Source organism: Ursus arctos, unplaced genomic scaffold (genome assembly GCF_023065955.2).
Source record: "Ursus arctos isolate Adak ecotype North America unplaced genomic scaffold, UrsArc2.0 scaffold_10, whole genome shotgun sequence".
NCBI lineage: Eukaryota > Metazoa > Chordata > Mammalia > Carnivora > Ursidae > Ursus > Ursus arctos.
In genome coordinates this window covers 11,625,734-11,638,009 of record NW_026622764.1, presented here as the reverse complement: position 1 = coordinate 11,638,009, position 12,276 = coordinate 11,625,734, and the positions used below count along the sequence as shown (strand labels likewise).

The window sequence follows — 12,276 nt, the reverse complement described above, 5'->3', positions numbered from 1 at the left end:
CTCTGCCCCTGCTCATGTGTTCTCTCTCTCTTGCTTGCTCACTCTCTCTCTCAAAATAAAAAAACAAAATCTTAAAAAAAAAGAGGAAAATATGCATGAAGCAGATGCTAAACCTAGCGTTAATTCTAGCAAGAATCAATATTCCCTGGAAACATGAAGGGAAAAAGATGGTTAAAGATATTTCACCCATCTCAGTAAGAGGTGCATTTTCTATTAATTTTTTCCAATATTTTGTTACAAAAATTTTCGAACTTCTAAGGAAGTTGAAAGAATTTTGCAGTAAACATACATATACCCATTGCTTAGATTCTAGAATTATTTTGCTCAGCTTGCTTTATCACATATCTATGCATCTGTCCTTCCCTCCATCCATTTATCAATCCAGATATGTTTCAAAGTAAATTGCAGGCATCAGTAAACTCTCACCCGAAATACTTCGTCATACATGTCATTGGTTAGAATTCAATATTTGTTGGTAGTTGTTTCCTTTTCTTTTGAGGCAAAATAAACATACACTGAGATGCTCAGATCTTCAGGGAACCACTCTGTGGGTTTCAACAAATGCATACACATGTGTCACTCAAACCTGTCAAGATACAGAGCATTACAATCACCCAGAAAGTTCTCTGGCATCATTTCCTTGTCTGTTCCTGCCCCAAATCTGCCCCAGAGGCAACCACTGTTCTGATGCTCTTCAATCGTAGAATAGTTTTGCGTTTCAGCACTTCATATAAATGGGAATCATATAACCTGAGCTCCTGTGTGTCTAGGTTCTCTTAGTCCGAATAAGGCTATCAAATTCATCTGTGTTGTTTCATTTTCAATAAAACTGTACTTTAATTATCATTTATCAAAGTTTGTAATATATTTTTGTTCTATTGATCAATTGTGGACTATGAATAATTATAATACCAACTCAATACAAAAGAAATTTTTATCACTTTCAATTTTATGTTCACAGAAAGTTAAATTTATATACAGGGGCACCTGGGTGGCTCAGTTGGTTAAGCATCTGACTCTTGATTTCAGCTCAGGTCAGGATCTCAGGGTCGTGAGACTGAGCCCCATGGTGGGCTCTGCACTGAGTGTGGAGCCTACTTAAGATTCTCTCTGTTTCTCCCTCTCCCCCTGCCCCTGCCTTCCCCTCCCCTCCCCAACCCTGTGCAGTTCAATCTCTCTCTCTCAAAAATAAATAAATAAATACATGAATAAATTAATTTATATACTTTTTTTTTTTTATCACAAAGCATCATGAAAGGATGAGCAACAGAAAAACTACCAAGTGTAAAAAATTACATTAAGGGGCATCTGGGTGGCTCAGTCAGTTAAGCATCTGACTCCTGGTTTCCACTCAGGTCGTGCTCTCCCCAGGTCCCGGGATCGAGCCTCTCATCAGGCTCCACACTCAGTGCAGAGTCTGCTTCAGATTCTTTCTCCCTCTCCTTCTCCCTCCCCCTCTGCTTCCCCCCCCACTCCCCATTCGTGCTCACGCTCTCTCTCTAAAATAAATAAATAAAATATTTTTTAAAAAATTACATTAAGATAAACTACTAAGGAAGAGGTAGAAAAGAAATAGAAGTTTGAAGGGAAACAAGAAACAATGAGAACTGCCCAACTGTAAAGATGATCTGTGTTTTTAAATGAATGATGTGATTATTAGATTACTATGGCATTTAGATTCTATTGGGTTTATTCAAATGAGTGATGTGACGGTTTAAGAATATTTCAATATTTAAGATTTTAATATTCAGTATTTATAATATTCCAGAAATGTCAAATTTATGATGAAAACAATTAGATGTCAACATGAAATTATGTAAAGAAGCTCATAGTTTTCTCAAATTATCTTCCACACCCTATTCAAAATACCAGGAAAAAGAACAGAAGTTTTCCCCAATGCCTGCTGCTTCTCCCGAAGGGTCCTGGATTCTAACTCCTCACTCTCTGGCTCTAATTGCCATCTTTGGTTTTCACTAGACCTTGAGAACACTACCTGGTAGGCAATATTCATGGGTAGGTTTGGGTCATATTTTGTATCTCAGGAAACTGAAACTGAGGTGAGGACTTGGACCAAACACAACCCAGATGGTCGATCAATGTGGTGTCATCAAACATTCATCTTCTTGGTCTGTGGTCAAGTGGAAATGAATTTGCATGTCAAAGCCTTGCATTGGGAAGATGGTGATCTTCTGTCATCTTTTCCCTTTTGCACCCATGTGGCTTGGAATACACTGAAAGAAATTATAGGGGTCTTGGCACTGGCTATTTTATTTTTCCTCTGAGAAAGCTTCTTTTTGCTGGAAAGTAACATGCCACAGATCCTGTTACAGAAAATATTGGTTATGGCATTTTACAGGTTCCTTGTGTATTCAATTTAGTTGCGTCAATATTCCCAATATGAAAAGAGTTCATTAATTTGTGAAAAATGTAAGAAAGTGACGGAAACTGCATTAACAAAACCATTGACTGATGAATTTTTAATTTGAATATCCTGGAGTCTTACTGAAACCTGAGGGTCATGGCTGCACTCAGCCAGTCAGGAAAGTTGGAGATTAATACTGTGCCCTCATATTATGTTTTGACAATTTTTTCTTCCAGAAAATGTTCACATTTTCGTGTCAGAATTGCAGAGTACTATGGACTGAATGTGTCTCTCCAAAATTTACATGTTGACATTCAGATGCCCAATGTGATGGCATTAAGACGTGGGGCCCTTGGGAGGTAAAGGCTCTGCCCTCATGACTGGGATTAGTGCCCCTATAAAAGGGACCACCCCCGCCGCTGCCACCCAGAGCAACCCCACCCCTTCTGCCGTGCAGAAACACAGGGAGAAGACAGCCTTCTATGAACCTGGAAGCGGGTTCTCACCAGTCTCTGGATCTGCTGAGGTCTTGACCTTGGACATTCCAGTCTCTAGAATTACGAGAAATAATTGTTTAAGCCACCCAGTCAACTGTACTTTTGTTATAGCAGCCCACATGGACTAAGACACAGAGCTCAGCACATAATTATTCCTATTTAAACTGTGTGTGTCCCCACCTCAAGTAAGTGTAACCTTTTTTTTTTTTTTTAAGATTTTAAGTAATCTCTATGCCCAAAGTGGGGCTTGAGTTCACAGCCCCAAGATCAACAGTCACATGCTCTACCAACTGAGCCAGTCAGGCCCCCCAAGTTTAAACTTTTTGAAGGCGGAGATGGTCAAATTCTTTTCTGTCCCTCGCAGTTGTGACCACTGGATTAGATACACAGCAAGTGCTTGATCTGGGGATGACAGTCAAAATCCTGAACAGCCAGCTAAGTAGAAAGAACACTGGCCAGAGTGTTGGGGAGATGCGCAGCTGTGCCCAGCGTTTTCATTTTCTGGTTTCATGGAAATCCAAGGGGTTCCAGGGAGGGGACCAAAGCAGTAAGGGCAGTGGTTATTTATCCCCGGATACAGAACCATTTAAGTTTAAGCAACCAATATGTAACTACGCCATCTGAATATCACCCCCAAAGAGCAAACATTTTATGAAAAAAAACTGTAAAAGCATTAACATTATCTCCTTTTAACAGAAGAGTCAACTAAGATCCAAGATGCAAATATATGCCCCAAAGTTACCCAAGTTAATAGCTGGACTGGACATCAGCATCTGGCTTTCTGGACTCTAGATATAACAGGCAGATAATTCAACAGGTTGGATGATACTGATGCTCTTCCTGGATCCCCTGGAATTCCTGTTTACCATTTTTTTTTTCTTCCCCTTCTTGGGAGTGCTTTTGCTTTCGACAAGCAACATGTGCCGTACTTCTATGGAGAGCTCCCTTCTAGTTCCTGGATCCCCCTTGCCTGCAGGCGAAGTCCCTTGGGGGTGCTCTGAAACCCGTGACTGGTAGGGTGCTGGCACAGGAGCTCTAGCCTCCTGTCTAGGGTGAGCTCACCCCTAGGCATCCTTCACAATCCAGAGTGCCCCAGGGGCCAGGTGACATCACTGCCTGTGGAACTGGGCCAAGCGCTCTGCGCCCTCACCCCTCTATTAATGGTGTCACAAGAGCACTTCCTTAATGAGTCACTCCCGTATCAACCTGATTTGAGGAAACCCACCTGTATTTGTTTCCTAGGGCTGCTACAATATGCAACAAGCAATGGGGAGCTTCCTACAACAGAAGTGAATTCTTTCACAGTTCTGCAAGTCTGCAATCAAGGAGCTGGCTTGGGTGATGCTCCCTTGGAAAGATCTAGGAGAGAATCTGCTCCACACCTTTCTCTTCGCTTCTGGGGTTGCCAGCAATCCTTGGCAGTCTTTGGTTCGTAAACACATCACTCCAGTCTCCACCTCTGTCTTCACAAGGGGTTCTCCTCTGTCTGTGTCATCCCTTGTTCCTGAAAGGGCAATAGTCATATTGGATTGGGACCATACTCATTTTAACTTGACTGTATCGGCAAAGGCCCTGTTTTCCAAATTTGGTCACATTCATGGGTCAGGGAGGCTGGTATTTGCTTAGGGCCCTGAAAGAAGAATTAGTTTCAGGCCTCTCTCCTGGGCTTGTAGATAGCTGTCTTCTTCCTGTGTCTTTTCATACCATCTTCCCCCTGTGCATGTCTGTCTCTGTGTCCTATTTCCCCTTTTTATAAGGATATTAGTCATATTGGATTAGGGCCCACCCTAATTTGATTACCTCTGTAAAGACCCTTTCTCCATATACTGTCACATTCTGAGGTGATAGGAATAAGGACTTCGATATAAGAATTTTAAGGGAACACAATTAACCTATAATAGGAAGTTAGGACTTCAACATATCTTGCGTGGGGGGGTAGGGGAAGCACAATTCAATCCTTAACCCTGACGTAAAAAGTTTTCTTCATTACTTTAAGATTTCATGAGAAACAAAACAAATGAGCAAAGGGGTAAGAAGAGAGAAAGAGAGATAAACCAAGAAACAGACTTTTAACTGTAGAGAACAAACTGATGGTTACCAGAGGGCAGGGGTTTGGGGGATGGGTGAAACAGGTGATGGTGATGAAGGAGTGAACTTGTGATGAGCACTGGGTGATGCATGGAATTGCTAAATCACTATAGTGTACATGTATATGTACCTAAAACTAATATTACATTGATATAAACTAATATTAACTTAAAATAAAATAAAAACGAAAGATTTCATGAAGGTCAAGAATATAAACATGGAGGCACCTGGGTGGCTCAGTCAGTTATGCATCTGCCTTCCACTCAGGTCATGATCCCAGGGTCCTGGGATCCCTGCTCAGCGGGGAGTCTGCTTCTCCCTCTCCCTCTCCCTCTGCCCCTCCCCCTTCTGCTCGTGCTCTGTCTCTTGCTTTCTCTGTCTCAAATAAATAAAATCTTAAAAAAAACAAAAAAGATTATTAACTCAAAAAGTCATGTGAACTATATGTATAACGCAGATGTCATATTTCCCAATTGTTATTCAAGTGTCTTAAAATACGATATTTTTATTTTTCTGAATCATTGACCATAAAATCAGAAACAATATTATGGCCTTTATTTATGGGACTTAATGAATTTACAACACTTGTGTTTTTATTTCCTATGGTCAAGTTTAGATTCTTTTTTCTGATAAGTATTTGTTTTGAATTGGAAATTATGTACCCTTAAGTATTGTTTTGTGTGAAACAAATGAGTCATTAACAACACAATAAATAAAAATAAACTGCAGTGGTTAAGAATGTGGGCTCTGGTGTCAGACTGCGTAGGTTTGCATCAGCTCCCTAACTTCCTAGCTCTGGGACCTTAAGCAAGTTAATTCATTCCTCTGAGCTTTCATTTCTTCATCTATAGCAGGGAGATGAAAACAGCACTATAATTTTGAAGCACTTCACACAGTATTTGCTCACAGCAAACACTATTAATATTAGCTATTGTCCGAAGTATTAGTTTATACATAGCAATTCTGAAAACAGAAGGACATCATAGAAGTGAAATTTCATATTATTTCTTTAGGTAAAATCTCACACTTTTCCAGAAAACATGGCTAATCCTTTCTTTTAAAAGGACAGGATAAAACTTATTCTTTTCACTTTATCTTTCAGAATTTAACTTTACATTACCAAAATTATCATTTACACTTTTATGGGAAAAAATTTCAAATGATACATTACGGTTTTTTGAAAAATAGGTAATCCTCTAATGTTGTACAAATTCAAATGTTATAAAGGAAATATAGTAAAAAGCAAGTCTCCTCTTCCTTACCCCTAATTCTCTGATCATATTTCCAGAGGCAACCACTATTACCACTGTCTTGTATATCCTTCCAGAAACAGTCTATGCATATGCAAGAAATATGTGTATGTCCCCACCCATATTTTAAGACATGATAGCATATTATGTATGTTCTTCTGCCTCTTGCATTTCACAATTTAATAATATTTCTAGGAAATTTTCTCTTATCAGTACCAAGTCCTTTTGTTTTGTTCTTTTCACAGTTGCATAGTATTCCACTCCATGGATATACCACAACTTATTTAACCAGCTCCCTACCAGTGGGCATTTGGCTGGGTTTTTTTGTTCCTTCAGTGTGTAGCTGCAGTTTTAAGCTCATGTACATATATATCTGTAAAATAAATTTCTAAATGCAGCATTGCCAGGTCAAAAAAAAGTAAATGCATGTGAAAATTTGCTATCACTTTTTAAATTATCCTCCAAAGAGAATGGATCAATTTACCCTCCCATCAGTTCCTCCATCAGCATCAGGGCATTATTAAATTTTTAAAATTTTTCCAATCTTATAAGTGTCAACAGGATCTCATTAAACTTCAAATTTCATTTTTCTTGTTAGGGTGTGACTGACCGTCTTATCATTTATTTATATTTCCTTTATTACAAAGTGCTCAAATAATTTGCCCATTTTCTATTTAAATATTTACTTTTAAATAATAAACTGTATTTTAAAATAATAATAATAAACTGTATTAACTCTTTATATATTAAGGAAACTAAACTTGGTTTTGTTGGGGGGGGAGAGGGATTTTTCCTGTTTAGTCATTTGTCATTGATTTTCTTATGGTATTTTTTTGTCTTGCAGAAATTTAAAAACTATTTTTTGGTTGACCCTATGAATAAGGTAGGAGACTATTGCAGTTGTCCAAGTAGGAGGGCCGACTGGCTTGGGCTGGAGTGATGTTGGTGGATGTGGTGATGAGTGGTAGGTTTGAGAATGCAGGCGCTGTGAGGCTAGAGCTTGGCTGATATAGCAAACATGGTGGCGGGGGTGGGGTGGGTATGGTGAGGAAAAGAGATGTTGACTCTGAGGCTTTGGCCTGGGTAACTAGATATACAGTGATGCCGCATACTGAGACGGACAAGATTTTAGGGAGAGCAAGTTTCTAACCTGTCTTGGAAACATGCTTCCACATGCCTCGTTTCAGAACATGACACACATTCAGGTCTTGTCCATTCATCGTCTTCTGAGGTTCTTCCCATCAAAGTGAAATGCTGTGTCAAACTATATACTTGGCATGTCTGAAACGGTCACGACTACGTTGTATATTTTCACAGGTAGTGACTTAGAGACCAAGAGCACTAACATAATACCTGCAATGTCATCACCTCACCCAGTGTCTGCTCGTCCTCTCTGCTGGGGACTTCAGCACACACTATGCAATACATGGGAAAACATCTCTGTGTCTAGGATTGATTTAAATGAGTTTGATTAGTTTTCCCTGAATTCACAGTATTTAACCAATAAGTTGAGTCAGTTTAGCAACTTGGCTGGTAACCCAATAGCAAAGAGAAAAAAAAAAATCAGACTGGTTTGTGCATGTCCAGAAGGCCATGGTCTGTGAGCTCAGTTGGTGGGGGCAGGGGAGAGGGTTGATTTTTTTCAGAGACTTTGAAAACATAAAATTCCACACGGATTATTAACGCTTCTATGCCACATGATGGTTGTTGGCATACAATGGGAAGAAAACGTTACTGAAAGGAAGAAAACAATGTTCTATAGAACAATCTCCTCTCAGAATTCAAGCCAATCTCAAGGAAATCTCTGAGAGTCTTTTAATCTGTCTTTTTCATGTATCCCTTTGACAGTAAGATTAGTGCACAGCATTACTGGACATGAGGAAGAGCAGCTGCCAACTAAGAACTGGATTCAATGACAAAGGTAAATTACCAGCTCCGCCTGGTTCCTGCTTGTTCTCATGAAGCCTATTTTGCTTCCTGATATGCTGATCAAATATGCTGGTATTTGAAGTGAGATTAAGTGTAAAAGTAGCCATGTGACTACACAGTGATAAACAGAAGCAGCAAGCCCTACTGCAGGCAGACCAAACAAGGGATCCCCTGAAGGTTGCAATTCTGCCATGCAGGTGATATAGGGGGTCAGGGAAAGTGACAAACTCACAGTAAGCGTAAGACTCTCCGGAAGACAGGAGTATGTATGCAGTAGAGATGGGGAGGAAGGACATTTACATAAAAAAGTAACAAGAGTCCAAGGTAGCAGGTGATTCCTAAATATAGGTGTTCAGGGCCCAAAGAAAGAAGAGAAAGCTGGGAGTCTTCATGGAGGAGGGGAGACTAGAAGTGGGAATGAAAAGACAGGGGAGTACACCCAGGCAGAGAAGCAGCTTGAGGAGGAGAGCATGGATATAGGTAAGGTTTTAGAAATGTGCCTAACGCTCAAAGATCAAATAGATGGACTTGGCTGGAACACAGAATTTATGTGCATGTGCAACTGGTGACGATGTTGGAGATAGACCTTGATTAATAGGCTAACTGCCTATCAAGAGAAAGATTAAGGCAAGAGTTTTAGATTGAAGAGCTTCAAAGGTTAGGGCAAGAAATCTATCTATTTATTTATTATTAACTAATTAATTAATTTAGATTGGGGGAAGGGCAGAAGGAGAGAGAGAATTTCAAGTGGACTCCCTGCTGAGATTGGAGCCTGACACAGGGCTCGATCTCACAACCCTGAGATCATGACCTGAGCCAAAATCAAGAGTCAGATGCTTACCGACTAAGCCTCCCAGGGAACCCAGGGTAAGAGTTTTAGATTGAAGAACTTCTGTGTTTAGGTGAGAGGGGAAACCAAGGAAGTGAAGGTCTCTGAGGAAAACAGCCCCCCAAAAACTTTTGTTTGTGGGGAGACTATAATCCTTTAAACTGATCAATTATTTAAAAACAAAACAAAAAAAGAATCCAATTTCCTCAAAAGCAACACCACATCAAGTAGGAAAAGAAAGGAGAGCCATTCAAAGGAAGAAAAACCATTTAAGATTATCCTTGTTCAAGAGAATGGCAATAATCTCGAGTGGTTTCATCCTAACCAAGGAGAAAATTGGGGGTCAAAGGTAATCTAATTGGAGCTGAGAACACCAATACAAGATGGTAAGGATAGGGCTGTTCTAGTTATTTCATTTACTGTTGAAACCAGTGTTGGGAAGGATGCACAAATACACCGAGTTTACGGTTTTGCAAAGGTGTCACAGGGTCGGTGCTCTGGAAGAAGATACTGAGCTGGAGTTTGGGGAATAAGATATTTATGACACGTGTTCTGAGGAGAAAAGAATTGGGTCAGGCAGAAAGGAAGGAAGAAGCTGAAATGCAGTGTAGACCCATCAAAACCTTGGTGTTGGCCAACCTGACAGGTGGCCTAGAGTGAATGCTGCCCATTAGAGTTGTCTTGCACTGAGTTGAAATGACTGGGCCTTTACTCTCACATTACTCATCACTGGCTGTGAGCTGCCCAGGAAGGGCATGACCCCAAGTGAGGTGAGGTGACCCTCTGCATTGGAGACAGACTCCAATAGAACTGCCAGCTGGAAGCTGCTTGCTGACCCTGCTTCCCACATCTGGGCATCAAGTCCTTCCTTGAAGTGGTAGAAGGAGGATCCGACTCTCCACGTCTAGCACAAAGGGGTAACCAAGCTCAAAGTCACGTAAATGAGAATATACTTCTCTTTTATGAACCTAATAAAGTTAGCAATGTTGTGGGATTGTTGAGTGCGATGGTCAAGAAAGAATTCTTGAGACATTCCATGGTGCAACTTAGGAAGTGTAAATAGCACAAGGACAGGACCCAGGGGCGGCAAGAGCTGCACTTCCGCTGTATGAAGCTGGTGGTCATCTGCTTAGTGCTCAAGGGCGAGGGGACATGCATAGAGTATTAGATCGTAAATGTTTCTTCAAATTTCTGCTCATAAAACCACTGCCGCAAGATTTCTCTGGGGCTTATCATTCAGATTATTTTTATTATTATTATTATATTAGTCACCCTACAGTACATCATTAGTTTTTGTTTCATTGTTTGTGTGTAACACCCAGTGCTCCATGCAGTACCTGCCCTCCTTAATACCCTTCACGGGGCTAGCCCACCCCTCCATCCCTCTCCCCTCTGAAACCCTCAGTTTGTTTCTGGGAGTCCATAGTCTGTCATGGTTCGCCTCCCACTCTGATTTCCCCGCTTCATTTTTCCCTGCTTTCTCCTACTGTCCTCCATGCTATTCCTTGCGTTCCACATGTAAGTGAAGCCATATGATAATTGTCTTTCTCTGCTTGACTTACTTCACTTAGCATAATCTCCTCCAGTCCCATCCATGTTGATGCAAATGTTGGGTATTCGTCCTTTCTGATGGCTGAGTAATACTCAGTGGAACATTCAGTTTGATATTAACTGTCGATGAGACGTACAGGACGTCATGAGATCCTTTAAGAAGGTAGCAACCAGCACTTACTTCATCCTTATCGAAAACTATGCAGGTTATAGGTCAGCCTTTTGCGCTAAAGGTGAACGTTTTTCTGCTTCTAAGACTAATGCTTACCTTGATAAGTGTGTCTGCTTATTCACTTGATAAGTGTGTCTCCTTATCTACTAAAAAAAGAAATCAGTCACATTGAGCATTGGTCAAAGATGGAGTTCCCCATACAAGAGTCTGGAGCCCACCATCCCCATCCCCATCCCTCCACAGCCAGAATCTTCCTCCAGATGGCAAGTGGTGGGTCACAAGGCAGGCAGTACTGAAAGAAGAGTGTGGTGTAATAATAAGATTTGGTCTTTGTCCCTGGTTTCTGACACAGAGCTTCAAAAACCTTTGGAATTTCCTCAGAGCTAGGCGTGCCTTTGCTATGCTAATGATGTGACTGGGGTGGGTGTGGGAGTTAGACAGCTTCAGGATGGGGGCAGCTGCTGGAAAACCCAATTATAGAATTAGAGGGTTAGAATTTTCAGCCCTACCCTTAACGGTTGGGAGGAGAGAGGGGCTGGAGATTGAGTTTAACTACCAATAGCCAATGATGTAATCAATCGTGCTTGTATAATGAAACCTTGATTTTAAAAAACTCTGAACACGAAGGTTTAGAGGAGGTTCCTGGATGGTGAATTCACGTACCAGTTGGGTGGCATACCCCAACTATACAGGGACAGAAGCCCCTGCACTCTGGACCCCTCCAGACTTCACCCTATATACCCCATTCATCTGGCTGTTTGAATCCTTTATACTAAACTGATAATTATAAGTACAGTACTTTCCTGGGTTCTGTGAGTTGTTCCAGTGAATTATCAAACATGAGGAGGGTATTGTGAGAACCCCTGAATTTGCAGCTGAGTTGGACAGAAGTTCAAGTGGTCCCCCCAAGACCTCAAGCTGGTGTCTGAAGTGGGAGCAGTCTTGTAGGACTGAGCCCTTCTTAATGTATGGGGTCTGTGGTAACGCTGGGTAGTTCGTGTCAGAAATGAATTGAATTGCAGGACACTCAGCTGGTATTGGGAAACACAAAGGGTCAGAGGAAGAGAGAGGTGATGTAGATCACGAGGGAGGGAGAACTGAGGGCACCATCGTTCTGAAGTCCCATGCTTGTAAGGCAATGAGGGGAAAGGAGTCATTTTGATGAAATCCTACACTTACTGCTTAGGTGAGAGATCTGCCCACACATCCGGTGTCCTCTGGCACCTGGTGCTAAGTCAGGAGGAAACAGGAAAGGGATAGGAACTGCTTCCCGGGTGTCTTGAGGGGAAGAGGGAATGAATTTAGGCAGAGATGAGGTTGAAGAGGAATTAAATCCCCACAGTGTGTGGATCTGCTTTCCTATATGGACCCCCTTTGGGTTGGAATGCCTTTCCTGCTCTCAGTGAACATGGGCGAGGTAGGGAAGACCTCACCACTAGGCCTCTGACTGAAGCCGATGATTGGTTCAGAGTGGGCCACTACCTATGCCCGGTGAATCGGAATGAGGAAGCATCAAGCCAGGAATTTTGCTAGCACTCCTGGGGAAAAATGCTCTTCACTCTGGGCTTGCTAAGTTAGTAAGATTCAAGCCTCAAACT

General features: G+C 41.4%; 1 long non-coding RNA gene across 9 annotated transcripts in view; it reads right to left on the bottom strand.

Annotated features, from left to right (window-relative positions):
• Positions 1-229: 229 nt before the first annotated feature.
• Positions 230-12,276, bottom strand: part of LOC113251497 (uncharacterized) — a 45,603-nt gene continuing 33,556 nt past the window's right edge. For 3 of the 9 annotated variants that reach the window (XR_003314504.4, XR_008957615.1, XR_008957614.1), the window contains 3 exons: positions 10,775-10,821; positions 4,085-4,363; positions 1,721-2,913 (listed from right to left, as the gene is read on the bottom strand). This is a non-coding gene — a long non-coding RNA (uncharacterized LOC113251497). Of the gene's footprint in view, positions 587-1,720; positions 2,914-4,084; positions 4,364-10,774; positions 10,825-12,276 lie in introns of those variants that run through there. The other 6 variants (XR_008957617.1, XR_008957616.1, XR_008957618.1 and 3 more) reach the window with 5 other exon arrangements.